Below are 24,610 nucleotides of genomic sequence, written 5' to 3' on the forward strand. Positions count from 1 at the left end.
CTTTTCCTCACTGTGAAATATTCTTCCTGAATTCTAGTCATACTATTGATTTTGAAGTCTAATCCATCCTATACAAATATAGCTGCACCAGCTTTCTTATATCTATTGGTTTCATGCTACATCTTTTCTCATCTTTTACTTTCACCCTATCTGTATCTTTATATTTAATTTTTTTTTGTAGGAAGCTTGTAGTTGGGTCTTGGTTTGCTATCCAGTTTGACAATCTCTCTATCTCAATAGGGATGTTTCTTATATATTCATCTAATATAATTTTTGACATAGTTGTGTTTCAGTAGTTAGGTCTTGGTTTGCATTCAGTTTGACAATCTGTCTATCTCAATAGGGATGTTTCTTATATATACATTTAATGTAATTTTTTACAAAGTCATGTTTAAATGTACCATCATACTATTTGTTTTCCATTTACCCATTTTTGTTTTGGTTTCCGTGGTCATCTTTTCTTGTCATCTTTGGGTTTATCAATTTTTATATGTACATTTATGTTCTCTATTGGCTTTATAGGTATAACTGTTTTGATTATTTTCTTTACTGGTTGAGCTAGTACTAACAATACACATCCTTAATCTATCACAGCCTAATGAGTGTTCATATCATTTTATGTTACAGGCCTTTCAGTTTCCACTTTTACTTCCAAAATCATGCTGTAGTATCTCAACCATAGCATAATTCTATTTAATTGCTTCTTCTTTTATTCTCTTGTTATGTCTTATATTTCTATGTGTATTATCAGTTAAAACTTAAAATATTATTACTTTTGCTTTAAACAATATTTAAAGGAAATTTCAAAAATAAAATAACACTGTCTTTTTAATTCACTCATTTATTTAGCATTTCTTTTATTCTTCATTACTTCCCATATGTTCACATTTCATCTGGAATTTATTTTCTTCAGCTGGAAAAACCTCTTTTAGCAATTTTTTTTTTTTTTTGCAGTGTAGATGGGCTGGTAACAAATAAATAATGTTTTACCTCTATATAGTACTCTGGACTGATACTTTTTTCTTTGAGAATTTTAAAGAAGTTGCTTCATTGTCTTCTGTCCCTCGATGTACAGGCATAGCTCATTTTATTGTTCTTTACGGATATTATGCTTCTTCCAAATTGGAGGTTTGTGACCACCCTGTGTTGAAGAAGTCTATCAATGCCATTTTCCCAAAAACATGTGCTCATTTTGTGTCTCTGTGTCACACTTGGGTAATTCCTGCACTATTTCAGACCTCTTCATTGTTATTATATTGTATCTGTTATGTATCTGTGATCAGTGATCTTTGATATTATCATTGTTTAGAGGCACCACAATCTTGCCCTATAGGATGGCAACTTTAATTGACAAATGGGTGTGTGTTCTGCTTACTCCACTGACTGGCCATTCCTCTGTCTTTCCCCTTTCCTTGGGCTTCCCTATTTCGTGAGACACAATATTGAAATTAGACCAGTTAATGGTCTCTAAGTGTCCAAGTGAAAGGGGGAGTTGTGCATCTCTGACTTTAAATCAAAAGCTAGAAATGACTAAATATAGGAAGGAAGGCATGTTGAAAGTTGAAATAAGCCGAAAAGCAGGCCTCTAATGCCAAACATTTAGCCAAGGTGTGAATGCAAAGAAAAAGTTCTTGAAGGAAATTTAAAGTGCTACTCCAGTGAACACACAAAGGATGAGAAAGCAAAACAGTCTTGCCGATATGGAGAAAGTTTAAGTGGTCTGGATAGAAAATCAAACCAACTACCACATTCCCTTGAGCCAAACGTAATCCAGAGCAAGGCCCTAATTCTTTTGATTCTACGAAGGCTGAGGGAGGTGAAGAAGCTGAAGAAGAAGAGTTTGAAACTAGCAGAGGTTGGCTCATGAGGTTTAAGGAAAGAAGCTGTCTGCGTAACATAAAAGCGCAAGGTGAAGCAGCAGGTGCTGATGTAGAAGCTCCAGCGAGTTATCCAGAAGATCTAGCAAAGATCACTGATGAAAGTGGTTACACTGAACAACAGATTTTCAATGTAGGTAAAACAGCCTTCTGTTGGAAGATGCCATCTAGGACTTTCACCGCTAGGGAGGAGAAGTCAATGCCTGGCTTCAAAGCTTCAAGGGAAAGCCTGATTCTCTGTTAGGGGCTAATGCAACTGGTGACTATGTTGGAGTCAATGCTCATTTGTTATTCCAATAATCCTAGGGCACTTAAGAATCATGCTAAATCTACTCTGCCTGTGCTCTATAAATTGCATAAAAAGCCTAGACGAGAGCACATCCGTGTTCAGCATGGCTTAGTGAATATTTTAAGCCCATTGTTGAGATTTACTGCTCAGGAAAAAATAATCCTTTCAAAATATTATTGCTCATTGTCAATGCACCTAGTCACTCAAGAGATCTGATAGAGGTATACAAGGAGATTAATATTGATTTCATGCCTGCTAATAAATCCAGCCTATGAATTAATAAGTAATTTAAACTTTCAAGTCTTATTAGTTGATAAATACATGTTGGATTTGGGCAAAGCAAATTGGAAACCTTCTGGAAAGAATTCACCATTCTAGATGCCATTAAAAACATTTCTAAATCATAGAATGAGGTCAAAATATCAACATGAAAAGGAGTTTGGAAGAATTTGATTCCAACCTCATGAATAACTTTGAGAGAAGTTAAACACTTTAGTGGAGGAAGTAACTGCAGATGCCAGGAAGAAATTAGAATTAGGAGTGGAGGCTGACGATGTGACTGAATTGCTGTTATCTTGTGATAAAACTTGAATGGGTGAGGAGCTGCTTCTTATGGATGACCTAAGTGGTTCCTTCAGATGGAATCTATTTCTGTTGAAGATCCTGTGAATTCTGCTGAAATGACAACCAAAAATTTGGAATATTACATACACTTAGTTGATAAAGCAGCAGCAGGTTCTGAGAGAATTGACTCCAATTTTGAAAGAAGTTCTATTGTGGGTAAAATGCTATCAAACAGCATTGTGTGCTACAGAGAAAGCTTTTATGAATGGAAGGATTATTCAGTGTGGCAAACTTTTTTGTTGTCTTATTTTAAGAAATTGCCACAGCTGGGATGCTGTGCTTATATAGTAGCCATTCTTTTGTTTCTTTACTTCTCTAGTAAACTTGCTTTTACTTTAAGAAAAAAAAATTGTCACAATCACCTGTATCTTCAGCAACCACCATGGTGATCAGTTAGCAGCTATCAACATGAAGGCAAGAACCTCCATCAGCAAAAAGATTACAAGTTGCTGAGAGCTCAGATGATTGTTAGAACTTTCTTAAGCAATAGAGTATTTTTAAAGTATGTACTTTTTAAAGACAATGCTTTTGCATACTTAATAGACTACAGTATAGTACAAATATAACTTCTATATGTAGTGGCAAACAAAAATATTTATGTCATTTGCCTTATTGTGATACTTACTTTATTGCAGTGGTAGGGACTACACCCACAGTATCTCCAAGGTATGCCTCTATTTTGATAGGAAGTCAAGTATAATTGATATTATTCCCTTTATGTAATCCATCTTTTTCTATTTGTCTGCTATTAATTCATTAATGCCATATTTAATTTTAAGTTCTAGATTGCATTTATAACAGGTTCTTCGGTCTTTATTTACTAAATCTAATTTTTTGGTGTCGGTATCTTTTAGCTAATTGTTTCTGCTTGCTTATTTTCTATTTCTTTGCCTCCTTAGTAATTTTTTATGTATACACTGGATTGTGTTTTGTTATTTCCTTCTGAAGTGTGTTAGTTTTTGTTCTGGTAGCCAGTTAAATTGCTGTGTTATAACTGTGAAGTTAAGGTGTACTTTTATATTTTATTAGAATGGATCTGCATAAAGTTCAAGACACTTCTCAAGTTCTTCTACCTTGGTGGGTCTCAACCTCCTAATTCTGTCTCCGATGTGGATTATGTTGAAATTGGTTATAAGAGTTTTTAGGGCAGGTATAGAGTAGAACTTACAGTCAGTTACCGTTTTATTTCTAAGGAATAGCCTTCCAGGTGTCTTAGTTGGATGCCAAAGGTGTTAATGAGATCTATCAACTCTGGCTGTACTAGAACTCCAGTATCTCCTGGCACTGATTGGCCTTTAGTATCAGTGTTCTATTCTAGGTCTCATGGTGACAGATCTCAGGTAAGTCCAACAGGTGCGTTCGTGCCCTGTACATGCCAGCTCAGTCCTCAGTCATGGACTCATGGGAAAACCTTACTTGGAAGCCTGAATTTCACTTTCCCACACAGCTCTTTCTATTCAGGGCCCTGTTCAGTAGACAACAGTCACTTCAGTACCTTTAGACCCTGTTCTCTTGTTTTTCAGTTACATGGAACCATTATGCTCTACTTAGCTACAGATCTTCATGCTATGGTTAGGAAATTGCTCTCAGGCAGAGAATTGGGAGACCTTGGGGATACCTTGTTAGTTTACCTTTTCTCAAAAATTTAAGTCCTTTACTGCCTATCATCAAACAACAGAAAATAGCTGCTTCATATTTTATCCAGTTTTTTAGTTGTTTATAGTGTGATCCCAAAGTATCTAAGCTTTGGGATTGAGGTCTCAATCCGTTTAGCAAGCTTATTTTGCCAAGGTTAAGGATGTGCCCATGACACAGCCTCAGGAGGTTCTGACATGTGCCCAAGGTGATCAGAGTGCAGCTTGCTTTTATATGTTTAGGGAGACTTGAGACGTCAATCAATATGTGTAAGATGTACATTGGTTCATTTTGGAAAGGTGAGAGGAAGGGTGGTGAGGGCAGGGAGGCAGGGGAGTTTCCAGGTCATAGTAGAGATAAAAGGTTGCATTCTTTGAGTATCTGATCAGCCTTGCACTGAATATACAATTTAGACTGACTCAATGAATCTGCATTTTTACATAAACAATAGAGCAGAGGAAACAAGCAGATATGCCTTTGTCTCAGGTGAGCAGAAGGATGACTTTCTGTCTCACACCTGTGACGATAAGCTACCATTTCCATTGCCAGGTGAAATTCAACAGAACTGTTTTAGGGTAAAGATCTTGATGTTGACAAGGAATTTCCTTGTGTGCAAATTGTGGAGGTATGCAGTGCTTTCTTTTTTAAAAAAATATTTGTAGCTATCTTATTTAGGAATAAAATGGTAAGCAGGTTGCCTGATGGTAGTTCCCAGCTTGACTTTTGCCTTGGCTTAGGGATGTTGGGGTCCCAAGATTTATTTTCTTTCACAATGGTCAGAGGACTAGAACAATACAAACTTTCATTCATGTCTGGAAGTGGTACTATATTTGTATCTGTTTGTTGTTAACCCACATTCATTTCAATTTATTGAAATAGGAATTTTCCAGCAACATAAAATTACTTATATTCAACCAATTGAAGTGGCTCAGTAAGCAAAGCATATGTGAGCTTGTTCCAGAGAAGGGAGGCTACACTTGGAGAAATTAAGCCCCAAGCTGTAATTTTAATGGCCCATAATTAAAAGTCTTAAATTGAATAAAATAGGATACAAGAAAAGTAATGCAAAACATTTCTGTTATTGTTTTTGTTTATCCGGTAGGTCTATGAGCAAATGATGAAGATTTAGACTTTGTGGCTAAGAGCCATCTTTCTCTCTGCAATGTTTTGCTACAATAACATTTGGTAGCCAGCTGGGTAGCAAGACTTTTTAAATTTGACATAAAGAGAATCATCAATACATTCATAAAGGATGTAGCATCATTTTAAGGTTTACTGTAGGGATATTGGTGATGCTCAGTCTACAGTCCATAGAGGTGCTTGCTGTGCTGCTGATTAGAAGAAAATGTAATTAATTGCATTCAGTTTTTTAGCCCATAAATAGCAAATGCTATTTAAAGTTTAATTTTACTGAACAATCTGTTTGTGTAACTGGGTGGTAATGTTACCTTTTCTCTTTTAGAGCATCCATAGTAATATATTCTGTATGGTGTTAATGGGATCTTTAGTTTGCAGCAACTTGTTTTTGTTTGTTTGTTTGTTTGTTTGTTGCTTGTTTTTGCTACAAATTAACTAGATGGACTCCTTGAGGTTCTTCTTAATTATATTCCAGTTGAATCTAATCTATGTTTTCTACAATCTATTACTTTACTAAACACACTAAACATTTATTTACTTAAAATAGAAGTGTGTGAGACACTCTGTGCATTGGTAGATTCAAGACTAAGCTTTTACCTCAATACCTTAATGTCTAACAGGAGGATTATACAATTCTCCTGTTTTTCATCCTTTGGATGAAAAACAATATTAATAGATATCTGCTCTACACATATTAGTCTATAGAGTCTAAGCAATTCCAATCAAAATTCTCAAAAGATTTGTAACAATAATTTTAATAGTCATATGAGAGAGTAAATATTTAATAATTCATAAGACCATTATTCCCCCTAGAGAGAGGGTCTCACTCTGTCACCCAAGGTGGAGTGCAGTGGTAAAATCATAGCTTACTACATTCTTGACCTCATGAGCTCATGCGATCTTCCTGCCTCAGCCTCCAAAGTAGCTGGGACTACAGGTGTGCACCACCATGCCAGTCTAATTTTTTCTTTTTTTAAAAAATGTTTTCTTCCATTCTTCCCTCCTTTCTTCCCTCCTTTCTTCCCTCCTTTCTTCCCTCCTTTCCTTTCCTTTCCTTTCCTTTCCTTTCCTTTCCTTTCCTTTCCTTTCCTTTCCTTTCCTTTCCTTTCCTTTCCTTTCCTTTCCTTTCCTTTCTTACTTTCCTTTTGAGACTGGGTCCCACTATGTTCCTCAGGCTGATCTTGAACTCCTGGCCTCAGGCAACCCTCCTGCCTTGACCTCTAAAAGTGCTGGGATTACAGGTGTGAGCCACTATGCCCAGCCATATAAGATCGCTTTGAATTAGATGAAACCTACCCTATCAAATGTTCAGACGTTAGTATAAAGCTATAGTAAATAACCCAACATGATATTGGTGCAAGGATAGAGAAATAGGAGCAGACTAAATGATCCACACTTATGTATATATGAGATTTTGTTGTATGTGTAATGGGGTAGAGAATTTGGGTCCTTTTTGTAATCAAGCTACCATAGCGAGCATTCAAAACAGTAACTTTTCTCCTACTCATTAGGTGTCACCCTTTTCTAAAACATTCCAGTAGATGGATTTGATTAAAATGCCTTCTGAAACTCACGTCTCCCACCAGAAAAAAGTGAAGACTATAATTTTTTCTAAATCAATGTTATTGCGGTATGTAATAAAGTGCCCCAAAAGTTTTAGTCAGACTTGAACTTTAATAAGTTTAGAAGTATAACTGCTAGATCCTTCAAAAATCATTTTAAAAATGGTTTATTTAAATTATTTTCCACTATAATTTTGGAAATTTATAATAATATATTTATATTTGTATTTTAGTTTTAATCCCTCTGATGGAAGATGGCACATGATTGAAATCTAAAAAAGTTTATTTTTCAAAATTCTCAGAACCCCCAAAATATAAAAGAAAATAAATAATTAAACCTTTAAATAATTTTACAGATTGCAGTATTTATCATTCTTAAATTATTAAAGCCTAAAACTGCAGTAAGACTTTGGGACTTGTTTTCACTGGGACTAGAACTCCAGCTATTGGCAATCTTGCTTTTCTAGAAGATAGTTAAGAGCCATGAAGTAGGTGAAAAAGATGTGATGACCAATCAAAATAGATGATTCAAAGCCCATAAACTTAGGCTCACACACTAGTCACAAAACAGATCCTTGGGTGCTTCTTTTGAGCCTAGTTTACCTTTATTTTAGAAACATATTTAGCAAGTCTTATTACCTGGTCTCCAAAGCCACTTAGGTTAAAAGAAGTAAAGTAAAAGGCAGGAAAAAGACTGCTACAGGCAAGCATACTCACAACAGTAAAAGATGATAATTAACAGGCTGAAAGTAAGAAGGGAGACAGAAAAACTATAAGAAGTGCGCGCACACACACACACACACACACACACACACACACAATATTTTAGAGGTCCTGGACTATTTAATTTAAAGCCAGATGGTTCCTGAATGTATCAATAAATCCTGAAAATATCACTTTAATTACAACATAGCATGTTTATAATGGCCAAAATCCTACATTTTGTTTGCATTTTAAAAAGAAAAAGATCAAAGTTAATGTATTTGAGGGCTTTAATAGGTAAAACCATAGTCATCTTAAGTGTCAAGAATGATTTATTCTCCTAAGTATTTTTGCATGACCAATATTTATATTATCTCCTTCATATATTCTGCAACAACAAAGCTTATTGCTACATTGGTTGTGGGTGGCATTTAATAAATACTTGTGGAATGAACTTAAATATACATATCAAATACCTACATCTCCTCAGCTTCCCTTTCCCAGTATGTACCTGCTACTCCTGCCTGCATACAGGAAATAACAAAAAAACAAAAACCGAATGTCACTGTTGGCTAGTCAATTTCTCTGAAAAAGGTTTTCAGTTTCTAGTTTCAAAAATAAACTTATATTTTATTGCTAATCAGTGAATGAGCATGTGATTTTTATATGTACATATATAATAAATGTAAATATGCATGTACACATATAATGAATCTATATATGTATTTTTATGTATGTGCATATATATAACTACTAAAGTATAAATATTGACACATATCAATATCTGAGGGAAAACCATCCTGTTAGAGTTTCCTAAGTATAGGATTTTCTCGTGATTTAAATGGTTCTCTACATATGGATTCCCTTGAATCACTTGGAAATTATGAAAATAAAGTTTGTTAAATGTTGATCTGGAAGAACACTCTCTCCCTTTTTATGATGAAAAGAATTTATTCTTCATTACAAAATTAACAAGAATTTGTTACTCAAGTTAAATAGAATGTGTTGTGAGAAAGTACAAAAACAGAAATGGCATGTTTATCTCTCAAGCAGTCAAGGTTGAAGAGTCAATCTGGCTAGGTGGGTGGGGATTGTGTTTTGACCACATCAAATTTTCTTGAGTAGCAAAAGGGTACCTTTATTTCTTCCAAGTCAATGAAAGTTTTTAAATGTCTAGGAATCATCTCTTGATTACATGAGAGAATTGGGGGTACAATGGGGAGAATCAAATCAGGTCCACTTCACTCAAGATGACCCAGGCCTTTGTCCTTACCAAGACAAATTTACATCACTTGGATAAGAGATGTAAATTGTCCAAAATACAAATTAAGAGAAGAAATACTTGGCATAAAAATACTTAAAAGACACACTTCTGTATAAGCAAACTTGAGTGCTGTATATTTCTATTTTACTTAAAATGTTGCCATGTCTAGAAGACACAGTATTTTAACAACTTCATGGTATAAGTATATAGATACTGGATTTTAAATTTACACACACACACACACACACACACATACACACACACACACACATATATTTTCCCCCTCCATCAAATAAGCTATGGACAAGGGCCATGAAAGTGCAATTTACAAAGAACCAATTATCAAATACAATTTGCTAGTTAAACACTAGAGAATTTTATTTTATTAGTGAGCCTCCTGATTTAGTGCAACTCTATTAGCTAATGAGTTTTTAAAACCTCCTGAGATTCTATGAACTCTGACAAAAATGGATACTGTAATATTCGGGTTTAAGGAATTATTTTCAAGTACTGATGGAGTAAATTTAGAAGTAATAAATGAACTGTTAAATATATTTCTGAACTGATTTTTGATAGTGTCTTGAAGAAAAAGAACTATGTCATCTTTATTGCTCCCACCAATTTTTCAATTTTCTCTTCTCTTTTCTTCTCCCTCTTCATCTCTCTCTTACTGTCTGTCTCTTTTAATGTACACATGCATGCATGCATACACATGCATCCAGAGAATAAAGTCTAGAAATCTGAATTTCATTTTTGGCTGTGGAGAGCTTTCCATTTTCTTTGTCACAGATACCTGAAGTTAGATCATTAATCTGATCCTAAAGTGCCCATTAAACTGTAGTGGGCTCTTTATAAAAGTTATTACAAAATGTGCTTATGATGAGGCCTAATAAATTTGGTTTCCCTAACTTTAAGCATTACTGAAGTGTTTCTAGTCTGTAGTCACTTGCCCTGCAGTAGCATGTATAATGTTTTAGAAGTGGATTTGGCAAAATTTAGTTTTTAATTGGCTGCAATTCAACTTCATAACTTCTGTGGAACAATGAGCAATTCTCTAATCGTTTAACAAATCGAAATTCAAATTCTAAATTCTCTTTTCTCCTATGTCTTAATCAAAATATTGCCTTAGCTTCTTTCCACAAAGATGTTCAACAAAGATTCTTTGAGTACTTATACAGTTTTATAATTTACATACTAAACTGGTAAGTTGTTGTTTATCTCTAGAGAAGGATAGTGCATGGGATAAAGACTGTTATGTTTCTCAGGTCTCTCTTTTGTCTCCAAAATAGATTTTGACCTTGTTGAATCATGCAATGAGAAATAAACCAGGAAGATTTGTTAGAACATTGGTCGTTGCTATAATTTAAAAAGCTAAAATGCATAGTGTTTCTATAATTTGAGGTAATTACAGAATAGTCATTTTTACTATGTTTTTTTAATTTAAGATATGGCTAAGCATATTTTTGAAATTATTTGATTTTGATGTGATCAATGCACACATGTTTTTCTGATTACTCCTAATGTGTGCCAAACTTTTCTATACTTTTTATATGCTATTTCTAAACATCTTATATATGCAAACCCAGCTTTCTCATCTTAGAGTTAAACATAGTCACTCTTCAAAGTAATATTTATACTTTCTAGCATTTAAGTTCGTATTTTCATGTTGGATGTTTATGCTTGCTATTATTTATTAATTATAATTAGGAAATACTTCTAGTATTTCATGATCTACATTGGGGCCTTGTGGTCATACATGATAGAGGTCTCCTTAGGACTATGTTCATTATAGTTATAACTTCAATAAACTTCATTTGTAAACTGGGGATACCTGCTCTACCTGGTTCAATGGAGTTATGTTTATTAAATGAATTAACACATGTGTGAAAACTGCCATGCAAATAAAGGTAATAGTATAAAGAGGGCCCAATGGGAAAGGGGCACCAAGAGCTCTGTGGGCTGCAGCCGCCACAGCTTCTCCTTAGCACTTGCTCAGCAGCGGAAGGGCTGTTGACCTTGCTTTCGTTCATTGTCTTTCGTGGGTGCCTATAAATGAGGGGTTGAGATGGGGACAGAATGTGTGCGGCCTCGTCCTAGACTCACTGCCTCGAAGCCTTCCATTGTGCCTTATTCCACGAAGGTTTCCCACTTGGTTCCTCACCACTGAGTCTTTGGGTCATGGTATTGCAGACAAGATCAGCCCAGGTAGCATTGAGAAGGAGGAAAAGTGGGTCTTGCACTCTCCCTTCCATTCTTTGGCATGTTCCTTTCCACATTCTGCTTCTTGGGTTCCCAACACCTTCCCGAAATATTTCAGTCACGATTTTCCTCCAGGGACAGGATTCCCATGCTCTGAATCTCCTCCCCTTCCCTTCTCTCTGTCATAGTTCATCTGAGAACACCTGGACACACGGAGGGGAACAGCACACTGGGACCTACTGAAGGGTGGTCGGTGGGAGGAAAGAAAGGATCAGGAAAAATAACTAATGGGTACTTGGCTTAATACCTGAGCGACAAAATAATCTGTACAACAAACACCCATGACACACGTTTACCTATGTAGCAAACCTGCACATCCTGCACATGTACCCCTGAACTAAAAATACAAGTTACAAAAAGAATAAATAATAAAGCTCATCTGTCCTTTGTACCATTCTTAAGGTAGCATAGAAATATAATGTTTTGATCTATATAAAAATACCAGGTTAACCAATGTTAAATATGGTTTGTTTCTCTGTCTTTGAAAGTACAATCTGTTAAAGGATTAAAAAAGTATATCTGGATAGGAGGAATAAATTATAATGTTCTATAACACTATATGTTATATAACTATAACTATAGGATAGCTATAGTTAACAATAGTATATTATATAGTTTGAAAGGGCTAGAAAGAGGATATTGAATTTTTCCAACACAAACAAATGATAAATGTTCAAGATGATAAATATGCTAATTACCCTGATCTGATTACTATACATTATGTATCAAAACATCACTATGTACCCCATAAATGTATATAATTATGTCAATTAAAAATAAAATTTAATAAAATTTAAAAAATAATTTTTAAAAGCACAATTTCACAAAGCTTTAAATATACTAAATCACATGGAGAATCTCTGAAGGGGGTAAAACGTGAAACTTTTTCTTATTTGACTATAAATCCTTAAAAAAATTTTTTTCCCAGGAGCTTTATTAACATGCTGCTGGGCTTAGAACAATGTCCAAATGTTTATTCTTGGCCTTCATATTGTCTCTGATCTGGATGCATAAAATCCTTCCTTGCATTTCAAGGAAATTGAACTTCTATGTGTTGTTCCCTAAACAAGTTTCAAACATTTATATCTTTGCATTTTGCTCTGTCTATCCTTGTCCTCAGATTTGCCCTTCTTATCCATGTGTGACCAAATCTTGCATATATTTTGGGGTTCATTTCGTGTGCCATATCTTCTATGCAGATTTCCCTAATCCACACAGCTGGAAGGAATACCTCCTGCTTATTTTTTGTTTTATTTTTTTACACAGGGTCTTGCTCTGTTGCCTAGGCTGGAGTACAGTGGTGCAATCAAAGTCACTATAACCTACAATCCTGGTCTCAGGTTGTCCTCCCACTTCAGCCTCCCAAGTAGCTAGGACTACAGGTGCATACCACCATGCCCAGCTAACTAAAAAAAATCTTTCCTAGAGGTAAGGTCTCACCAGTTTGCCCAGGTTGGTCATGAAGTCATGGCCTCAAGTGATCTTCCTGCTTCAGCCTCTCAAAGAGCTGGTACTACAGGCATGAGCCACAGTGCTTAGCTCTCTCCTGCCTTTTAGAGCAAATTATTTTGTTTTTATTTTTATGGAAGCAGTCACCTTTTTACATGTTTGTAAAATATGACTATTTAGTTTTCAATATATAATATAATCATTGAAGCAAAGCATGAAGAAAAAAACCAGTTATTATTCATAATTCTGTCACCAGAAGTATATATTATTAAAGTTTGTTCTCTGTTTCCTGTAATTTATTTTTTTAGAGTGATCTTTGCTCTTTATTTTTATTTTAAATTTTATTCTATTTTAAGTTCCAGGATACATGCACAGGACGTGCAGATTTGTTACATAGGTAAACATGTGTCATGGTAGTTTGCCGCACCTATCAACCCATCACCTAGGGATTAAGCCCTGCGTGCATTAACTATTTATCCTAATGCTCTCCCTCCCCCTGACCCCTCTACAGGCACCTACATAACTTTTTTTTTTAAACTAAGATTATTCACTGTTTTCTACTTCATTACTACTTTCTCTGATTTAACAATAAATCGTGAGCATTTACTCATAACAAAATATTCTGCAACATAAATGTAATACTTGCATATGGTTTTATTGTTACCATGATAACCATTCATCATATGATGAATACTTATTATATGACAGATTCTGTGCTACATAGTGTACCTAAATTACATAGTTTGATTTTTTTTTTTCAAACTGTCATCGTATGAAGTAGGTATTATCTGTTTTACAGATGAGGAAACAACTGTTAGAGAATTTAAGTATCTTGCCCAGGATTGTAAAACTAGTCAATAGCAGAGTTGCAACTGCAGTCCTACTAAATTTTGCTCCAAAGCCTCGCATTTAACTGTTATCATTGACTCCATTTGCGTCATTTTAAAATTAATTTAAGCAATTTCTTATTCTTGGATATTTAAGTTACACTAATTTTTTCACTGCTGTTATTAAAAAGAAAACAAGACTGTGATTAAAATTTTGATAGAAAAATCTTTGCACACATCTATGCTTATTTTGAATAAATGTCCTAGTCATAAAGTTGTATAGTTATGAATAGTTTATGATTATTGCTATCTAATTAAAATTCACCCTCCAAATATTTTTTGGGAGTTCTCAAAACAATACTATAAGGCTGGGCAAGTAGTAGGAGCTGACTCAACACTTGTGAACTTGACATAGCTCAGTAGTGAGGATTTCAGGGGAAAGCAAATCAGTGGGCCAATATACGTTAGCTTTGAAATACCCCTTTGATCTCATAGTTACTCTGTTTCTGCAAAAAACTTTTCCACCTACCTTGTCTCATTGATCAGACAGTTTGAGGCTGGAAGCTTAACTCAGGATAATCACTTTTAAAAGGAAGTAGTTAAATTTGAACAATGATGTTTCTTAATAAATACTTCTTATTCCAGCACTGACATTTCTACATAGAGAATCCTCTTTGAATCCTTCCACCACTAAATTTCCTGTGTGCTATAAGCTAAGGCAGGGAGTAATTTTCTTGAGAATTGCTGTATAACATTGGCAGATCACCGAAGTGTGAATTACTAGGGTGCAACAAAACTGATGCTCGGAGCTCCCGACTGGCCTTCCTTTACAAGCTTCTTAGATTAAGGGCCACTTGTGGCAGCCAAGGGCAGACTGTACCCAGGGCATTCTTCAAAGAGCAGCATCTAGACTACCAAGGTTGCAAGGAACATTTGGGACCATCAACTCACCTTTCAACTCCTTTCCCAGTAATACACAATGTATAAATCCCCTTTTAAATTAGACTATTTTAATTAAAAGTATTTTGGATCCGTGTATTTTAAATAATTCATTTTAAGGTTTATTTAATAAATGTTTAATAAGAGCAACAAATAGTTTTAAACTTAGCCTGTTCAACAAAGTTAGCACATGCCATTTAGTTGATACAAGTGAATAATGTATGAAAAAAACAAGTGTTTTTGATAAATTAAGATTTTGGATTGGGAACCACATCTGTTAGGTTGGGAACAACACGTAACTCCACGTGAACACAGCACAGGTTTTCTTATTGCTCAGGCAAAAGGCTAAAACAGACCAGCAGAAGACCAGACCGAAGGCTCCACAAATCCTAAGTTCTTGGAAATAATAATTTTTCCAATTTTAGAAAGGTAATAAAAGATATATTACCTGGCACCTCTAGGGAAGTCTGGGAGGTCCCCTATTATCAAATGTATTGCTATTTCTGCACTGAAAGAACAGAAGAGTCACAAGAAATAGATAATCAGAAATGAGAAAAAGAGCTCCTGGAAGAGAAATTAGAATAAAAATTTGAACTCTGGAGGAGGAGCAAATGTTTTTCTGGATCAACCCATTGAGAAAAAAATAAGCAAACAGAGAGGATCTGTCTCCATGAATGAAATAAAGGTACAAAGAATATCAACATGTGTTTAAACGGGGGCAATTTCCAGCAACTTATGCCATGAAAAGGCTCATGACTGACAGGCTCAGGGACCGCATTCCATGATTTTCAGCACCCACTGCCCCTGTGCGTGAGAAGCAAGTTTGCTGTTTACTAGAGGGGACACAGTGCCTTTTACAGACTACCAGGTTCAACAGAGAAAATTAGTGCATTAAATTAGTGAAGCCTTCCCATCCAAGCCATGCTGTTTTGTAGAAATGGTTGTTCCTTCTCTCTCAGTGGCCTCTTGGTGGCCCTCTGGGTGGATGGTGTATTCACTAACTCCTGTCCTGCAGTACCTGCCCACCTAAGGACACCCTGAAGTGAAAAATACTCCTCTTGATCATTGTTCTTCAAAGCCCCTAGACATCTGAGGAAGTCTTCTAGAAGCCCACCCAAAATTCACTGGGAGCTGATTTCAATCTGAGCTATAAACTGGGACTATGTAGACCCTTGGTCCTGGACGTCACATCCTGTAAAGAATGAAAGGAATAATATTGTTATCTATTTTATATGATTTATAAAATAGACATTTTATAAATAATCTGTATAATATTTTATATTATATGTTATCTGTTTCCACCAGGATGGTGCCACCAGGAATAATCAAAGTTTGTGACTAGTTTCTTCCAATGCATATACACATGCAAAGGCCACTGAGAAATTAAAATGAGAAATGTATGCCAAAAGGGGTTAAATTGAGGGACTCTACAAGTACTTCTTTTTGAAGCTGCAGATAAGATCAATACCTCTTTTTCTAACGCAGTGAAGATTACTGGGAAAACATGGGAGTTAAAGAGAAAATAATTGCACCAGTGTTAGGAAAGTGCTTTCGTATTTTGAAGGATATGGTTTTGAGATGACCTGTAAATCAGATATATTGATTCCAAGACACTGGGGTCATTCGGGGAAGCAATTAGATGTGGCTCTCTTACGAAAAGGAAAGAAACAAGCTGAAACATTTTACTATTTTCTATGATTATCATTATTTTTGGATTCCAAGGTTTTATTGAATGTCAGGTCCTTAGCCTGTGAAGAAATAGAACTTAGTCTATTGAATTAAAACAGATATAATTTTTATGCCTATTATCAATGTGCCATAATCTTAGCTTTATCAAAATAAATAAAAACTCTACGAAGAAAGGAGTGATATCAAAATAGTAAGGTAAATATATTATTGCCATGCTTAATATACATTTTTGTTTGACCTACTGTATTTCATGTATAAAATGTTACATATAAAGCAACATACCTTCTAAAAGAATAGTTACTGATATACATTGAAATAATCGCATGAAATCTACTTCTACTGTTCTGAAGGCACATATATTTGTGTTGCTGGATATTTGTGGTACAAAAGACCTAGAATGAGTGAATCTGGCATAGAGAATGGTAAAATATATTCCTAAAAGCATGAGAAAATAAAGAAAAGTGTATTTAGTGTGAGCTACATGGAAATCAAATCTTGGAAGATAAGAGATTTCAAAGCCTTTGCTTCTTTGGTTAAGCTTTCATGGAATGCATAAGAGAAAAATGAATAAAGATCAGAAACTTGAATCTTGATTTGCGGAAAAACCAAGATTTTATATTACAGCCACATTTTCAAGGGTGACTTAAATTCATGCAAGCTGTTTTCATTTTTTAAAAGAGCAATTTGAGTTCTGAGAAGACTCCTTAGCCATTTTCTTGCCCGCTAAGTCTTACTTAATTTAAAATATTAAGTGCTATTTCCCACCAAGTCAATGAAACTTTGTTATATGAATTCTAACATTGTCAAGGTTGGTTCAGAACCTAAGAGGCCACACACTGGAAGTGAGATCTAAATTTGGTGATAAAATTTAGTGCAGGAGAGCTGGGTGAATATCATTGGCGCTGTTTTCATTTTGCAGTTTGATCTAAAGGAGAGCTGGGAAGTCCTTGAAATCCACTGCTTAGAGCAGATTCATTGACTGAGATGGTCTTTTTTTTTTTTTTTGGTACTTCAGACTTTGGTCAGTCCATTGAGAGCAAGTAAGTAAATATTGCCTATCACCCTCTGATGTTAAGAACTGTTTGGTAAAGATGCCACCTGATTGGACTTCTTTAATTTATGCTGAGGTCTAGTAAACAGAGCAGTATTTTTTTTAAAAAAATAAGGATTCACAAGTTTCAAGGATCTTCTGATATTTAGGATCACAATAGCAAATTACCTTTGCCACTGCTGCATTTGGTAGCTATTTAGCATACTTGGTTTGTGTGTGAATCTTTGTTGTTAACGAATTTCCCTTTATGACCCATTTTGTGTCCTAGACTTGAAAAATTATTCCCCTTCCCTGCCCTTGGTTGTTACTTAACAGATAATAAAGGAATAAACCCTCAGCAACCACAGACTTACCGATAAACTGAAGGACAAAGATATGAGTTTTCCATGAACTACTATTAAAAGAGAACAAGTGCACTGCTTCTCCTAAAAACATTTGATTTCATATATATTCAGGAAGTATTTGTTGAGAGCCTGCTGTGAATTGGGCCAGTGCTAGATGCTGTGGATATAGCAGTGAGGAAGAAAGACCAAGTCCTTGCTCTTTGGAGCATTTTATAGCGGATTCCACAGCAGAATCTGAGCATAGGCTGAGAATCACTATAGACAGACAACAAAGAAGGAAATGAGTTAAATCAACAATATAACTTTAGAGAGTAATACATGATTTAAAATATTCAAAAATGTAATGTGTAGAAGCTTACTTCTGGGTAGGCCATTATTTTCACTGCAACAGTGAGAAAGAAGTGGATAAATTTTAAAATCATTTAAGACATTGTAGAGTTACGGAAACACAGAAGGGTATATAAGCGAGATATTCCTGGGTAAAAAAATCCTTTCTTTTTTAAATGAGGTAACATTCACCAAACAAAAATTTACCTTTTAAAAGTGAACAATTCAATGGTGGTTAGTATAGTCACAATGTTTTGCAACCACCACCTCTATCTAGTTCCAAAACATTTTTATCGCTCCGAAAGAAAACCTCATGCCCGTTCAGCAGTTATTCTCCATCCCTTTATTTTCCCAGCCCTTGGAAACCACCGATCTGTTGTGTTCTGTCTCTATGAATTTACCCATTCTGGATATTTTATATAAATGGAACAATTTGTCCTTATTTGTCTTCTTTCACTTAACATAATGCTTTGAGGTTCATCTTCATTATAGCATGTAAATATTCCTCGCTATTTAAGGCTGAATAATATTCCATTGTATGCATATATGACAATTTGTTCATCCATTCATCAGCTGATAGACATTTAAGCTGTTTCCATATTTTGGCATGGGTGAGTAGTGCTGCTGTGTACATATATACATGTATATACATGTATTTGTTTAAGCATCCACATTTAATTCCTTTCGGTGTGGCTAAACCATTTTACATTCCCACCAGCAATGGAAGGGGGTTCTAAATTCTTAACATCCTTGCCACTTGTTATTTTCCTTTTTCTAAATTACAGCCATCCTAATGGTGTGAAGTAGATTTGATTTGCATTTCTCTAATGACTAGTGATATTGGGGGCATCTTTTCATGAGCTTGTTGGCTTTTGTATATCTTACTTGGAGAAATGTCTATTGAAGCTCTTTGCCCATTTAGTCCAGTTGTTTGAAGAGCCCTCCTTTGATAAGCTGGGACTTGCATACCTAGAGGCATTTGCAGGTCTGAGCACAGGCTGAGGATTGACATTGCCATAAAAATAGAGACTCCAATAGGAGAAAGTAAGACCAGCAGGGACTTTTGTGTTGACTGACATTATGAACTAGACAGGATTCCTCAGCATTTGGCTGATTTTTTTCTGTGAAAAAATTTGTTTAGTTTTAAAGCATGGTGGGGTGCTAGATAGAAGTTTGAAAGGCATCATCAACTACCTCACAGTCTCCAGTCCACTAGATAGCGAGACCCAGAACAGAGACTCTTGTACATGCTGAAGACACATGAGACCAGAAGTGGAGGGAGTCCGCCTGAAGCTTCAGCCCCCATCTTATTCAGCTCAGCTCCTTGCTGGATTAAGGTAATGTAGCTCCTCACTCAATCTGCCCAACAGAGAGAAGAGTGAACCCTCCCTGTGGGAAAATAACATCACCTTCAATTTCCATGATTCTTTCATTCACAGTTTCTGGCATACAGTAAAAAATTGCCAGGTACTTAAAAAGGGAGGATAATATGACTGATAAAAGAAAAAAACCATCAATAGAAGATAATTAAAATCTTGGAGTGAGGGGATAAGTATTTCAATATACAATATAGTGTATAATAATATACACTATTAAGTGTATATTAAAATAGAGGAAAACTTGAACAAAACGAATGAAAATTTGGAGAACCTTGGAAGAGAATTGGAATCTGCTTTAAAAAGAATCAAATGCATATCAACAATTGGAAAATCTTAATTGTGAAATTAAGAACTTATTAGATTAATTAAGAGCAGACTGGACATAACAGAAAATAGGTTGAGCAAACTCAAAAACTAATCAACAGGAAATGTCCAAACTGAATTACACTGAGAAAAAAAGAATGGAAAGAGCAGAACAAAATACAGTTATGTCACTTAATGACCAGGATATGTTCTGAGCAACGCATTGTTAGATGATTTCATCATAGTGTGAAAATCATAGAGCGTATTCACATAATACAGTTCATATGGAAAAACCAAATGCCCCATTACCATGATTGAATATTAATCATTTCCCCTACTTCATCTGCAATGCCAATTTCATGTGTCTTAGATCAGGTTTCTATATATGCTCCATTATAATATCATGGAATCACCATTGTATATGTGGTTTATTGTTGCCCAAAATGCTGTTGTGTGGCACATGACTGTATAAGAGACTTTTGCAACACTCCACACTCATAAAATAAATGAGGAAAATAATATACTCATCTAAAGAGGGAGATAAAAACATTTGATAAAACATATAGCAAGTATTTTTTCTATTTTGAAATATTGAACATGTTCCCATGAGTTTGTGAACAAGACAAAGATATCCACTATTACCAATTCTAACCAATATTGTACTGAAGATCTTAGCTAGTTCAATAAATCAAAAAACAAAATAAAAACTGATAAGCTTTGGAAAGAAAAAATAAAATTGTCATTATTCATAGATGATAGATATGATTAGGTTAAAAATCTAAAAAAACGCAAAAATAAACTGTTATACTTAAGTGAATGTAGCATGATTACTGGATATAGAAACCAACATACAAAATCAGTTGTATTTCATATACTTGCAATGAACAATTGGAAAATAAAATTTTTAAATGGTATTCTTTACAATAACATCAAAAACTTCAAATTCCTAGAAATCTAACAAAAATGTGCAACATCTCTACAGTGAAAACTATAAAATATGTCTGAGCGAAAGTTTTAAAGAGCTAACTAAATGGGGTGCTATCCTACATTCATTTGAAAGATCCACATTTTTTCATTTGAGTTCATTCACATGCATTTGTAAGAAATATTATAGATACTCTATATAGTGTTCAACCAGTTTCCCCTAATTGTAGTGTATCATATGAATCTAGTACAATATCACAATCAGGACATTGACATTTGTAGAATTCATTAATCTTATTCAGATCTCCCCTGTTTAAAGTGTACTCGTGTGTGTGTACGTCTATATGTATGTCTGTATATGTATTTAATTCGATGTGATTTTAACACGTAGAGATTTATGTAATCACCACCACAGTAAAGATCCAGAGTAGTTTCATTTCCACAAGGATCCCATATATTTGTCTGCCTTTTTCTAACAACATCTACCTCCTGCGCCTCCTCCCCCATCTCTAACCTCTGGCAATCACTAACTTATAGTGATTGAATTCATTCTTCCTGACTATAATTTTGTCATTTCAAGAATGTTATATTAACAGAATCATACAGTATGCAATCTTTTGGGATTGACTTTTTTTCACTCAGCATAATTTTCTTGAGATCCATCCAAGTTGTTGAATATATTAATAGTTCATTTCTTTTTATTGCTGAAAAATGACATTGTTAAGAATGACCATAAAGTTACAATATTTAGGAAAGTGACAGAAAAGTAGACCAATGGAACAGAATAGAAGGCCCAGAAATAGACCCACACATATACAGATACTTCGGATCAGAAAGAGATGACACTGCTAACAAAGGAAAGAATAGAGCAGTGGAATATCCTCGTGGGGAAAACACAAATGTAACTTGACCCTTACGTCAAACTTCACATAAAAATTAATTTGAAGTGCATCGTTGAGCTAAAATTAAAGGGCAAACAATAAGGCTTTTGAAAGAAAACATAGGTTAAAATTATCATAACTTTAGGCAGATGAAAATTTCTAAAAGAAGATGCTAATGTACAAACCAAAGTAAATAAGTAAAGGATTCATATACAACAAAGGATTCATATACAAAACATATAGAGTTCCCACAAATTCATTAGAGAAGAAAACAGCTTAAAAACAAAATGGGCAAAAGACTTGCAGGGGCACTTATCTGCAGAGGATATCCAAATGAGCAACAAGCATAACATGAAAAAGTACCCAATATCATTAACTATCAAGGAAAATAAACTAAAATGGGATGAGATACCTCTGCACCTAGAGCTCTCCAGAAATACAAAGTCGTAAGGGCAAATATCCTGAGGCCAAAGTGAGCCTGATGTGCTTAAGAAGTAGAAGCAAGTGTGGCAGACCTTCGTGAGTGAGGGACAGAATTGAAACTGATGAGGGCGGAGAGCAGGGTAGGGCCATTAGGGCTGTGGAACTTAATTTTTTTTTTTTTTATTCTTAATAGTAGTAAAAAAATAAACCTTTTAGATTGCAAGTCTGAGTGACAGCTTCCTATACAATACTTAGTATTAATAAATGGACATTCTAATTTTTTTTTATTTTCTTCCATTCCATTCCATTCCATTCCACTCAACTCCATTCTAAAATGCAATGTCAGTTGTAATTCACTAAATTAATTTTATCCAAAGTCTGAACGAAAAAATCTATGATCTTACCATGAAAATGACTTTAAATTTTATTTCAATCTCATCGGAAACCAAAGGCAACTGGAACTGAATCAGTAATGAGTGACATAAAACCACCATAGTGATATAAGCAAGGTTCATACACTGTTGGGGAGCTTGATTAAGGTAATTCCAAAACAATTAGGCAGGTTATGGATAGGCATGCTGTCTGAATCTGCTTGTGTTGTTATGAAGAAATACCTGGCCAGGTGCAGTGGTTCATGCCTGTAATCCCAGCACTTTGGGAGGCCAAGGTGAGTGGATCACAAGGTCAGGAGTTCAAGACCAGCCTGGTCAAGATGGTGAAACCCCGTCTCTACTAAAAATACAAAAAACAATTAGCCGGGCATGGTGGTGGGTGCCCGTAATCCCAGCTACTTGGAAGGCCCAGGCAGAGAATTGCTTGAACCCAGGCGGTGGAGATTGCAGTGAGCCAAGATCCCTCCAGCCTGAGCAATAGAGGGAGACTCCATCTCAAAAAAAGAAAAGAAAAGGAAAAAAAGAAAAAAGAAAAAAGAAAAGAAAAGAAAAAAGAAAAACAAAGAAAAAAAGAAATACCTGAGCCTGTTACTTTATAAAGAAAAGAGGTTTATTTGGCTTATGGTTCTGCAGGCTGTACAAGAAGCATAATGCCAACTTCTGCTTCTGGTGAGGCCTCAGGAAGCTTCCACTTATGATGCAATGCAAAGGGAAACAGGTGTCACATGGCAAGAGAGGAAGAAAGAGAGAAGGGAGGTGCCATGATCTTTTTAACAATAAGTTCTTATGGGAACTAATAGAGCGCAAACTCATTCATTACCGTGAGGATGGCAGCAAGTCATCAGTGAGGGATCCACCCCCATGACCCAAACACCTCCCACCAGGCCCCACCTCCAACACTGGGGTTCAAATTTCAACATGTAATCTGGAGAAGACAAATATTCCAACTATATCAAATGGGATCACCTTAAGAATAAGGCCACTCAAGTTTGTCTAATATATATTGTTTGGAATGACTGCAAGCAAATCAGGTGTCCAAATAAAATTAATCCCATCTTTCTCAGTTATCCTAAAATTTGCTATCTTATAATTCAGAGTCATTGTTTAAAATGTGGTATCAAGTTAATCATTGTGAACTGTATTATCTTTTAAGCTATGTTATTCTATTTTGTATTGAACATAATATACTGGACCAGTCAGCTGTGACTGGGTTATAAGATGACACCAATCACCATTTATCAACATGAACAAGAATCTGGCTCCCCAGTTAAGCATTCTTATTCTGCTCCATTGCTCCATTGCTGTTCTACCCCAAAAAGACACGTGCTTTATCAAAGAGCATGATCCTCTCTGAGAGAAGAGAAAGGGATTTTTAGTTAAGAGCACAAACTCTCCAAATAAGCTCCCATCATCCATTTGTGGGAGTTATTATTGGAATATATTGTGTGCTAATAAAAGAAGATATTTTGCTGCTCTAAAATCAGTGGTAAACAAGTTGGTACATTATGGCATGATTTGGGTATATGATGTGGAGGGAAAACTACTGAAATGAGAATTATCCCAAAAACAAATGCTTAATGAGCATGCCCTTTCCAGCTCCTTCTGATCTTGGCTGAATTATGGTTCAGATAGAAAGTGAATGGACGAAAGAGGGCTACATGGATGAGGCTGACATATGGGATGAGGGTTTAGAGCCAGGCAAGAGGGGACCTAAACCCTAGAGACCTAACTCTGGGCCTTGTCCTGCTGGGCCCCTCCTTATGGGGTGGGCCATGCAAGTAAGTATGCCCACTCAGAGTCTGTTCACTTTCTTCATGAAATGGATCCCATGTGAAAACTCGTTGCCAAATTTTCAGGAATTTACTGAGATGTCAATGTTACATTTACAGTTTGAAATTTGCCATGGTGGGAAGATTTACAGTACGCAAAGTTGCCAATACTACAATCGGAGCTCCACACTCAACAGCTGGTTGTGAAATGTTTGTCAGCACACCACTAATTATAACCCTTACCCTAACCTAAACTTATTTTTTTTTATGTTTTTGGATCAAATTCTGCTGGAAATTACAACAAATTAATGCCTCATTATTTTAAAATAATTTCTATTGTGAACTTCCTTCTGTGGTACTGATTCAGCATTTTACACATAGCAATGCATCGTTTCCTTGAGGCATAATTGTCTATGGGGTTACTTTTTTTTAAAAAAATCTTTTTATTTTGAAATAATTATGGACCAACAGGGAGTCACAAAAAAAGTACATAGAGTCCCACGTGTCCTTCAACCACCTTCTCCCAAATGGTGATGTCTTATATAACCGCCGTATAATATCAAA

The 24,610-nt window shown here is 35.3% G+C and overlaps 1 long non-coding RNA gene across 1 annotated transcript in view; it reads left to right on the plus strand.

The window, feature by feature from the left end:
- Window positions 1–24,610, plus strand: part of LOC139358295 (uncharacterized) — a 132,729-nt gene that overhangs the window by 67,629 nt on the left and 40,490 nt on the right. The window lies entirely within an intron of this gene.

Source organism: Macaca nemestrina, chromosome 14 (assembly GCF_043159975.1).
Source record: "Macaca nemestrina isolate mMacNem1 chromosome 14, mMacNem.hap1, whole genome shotgun sequence".
Classification (NCBI taxonomy): Eukaryota; Metazoa; Chordata; class Mammalia; order Primates; family Cercopithecidae; genus Macaca; species Macaca nemestrina.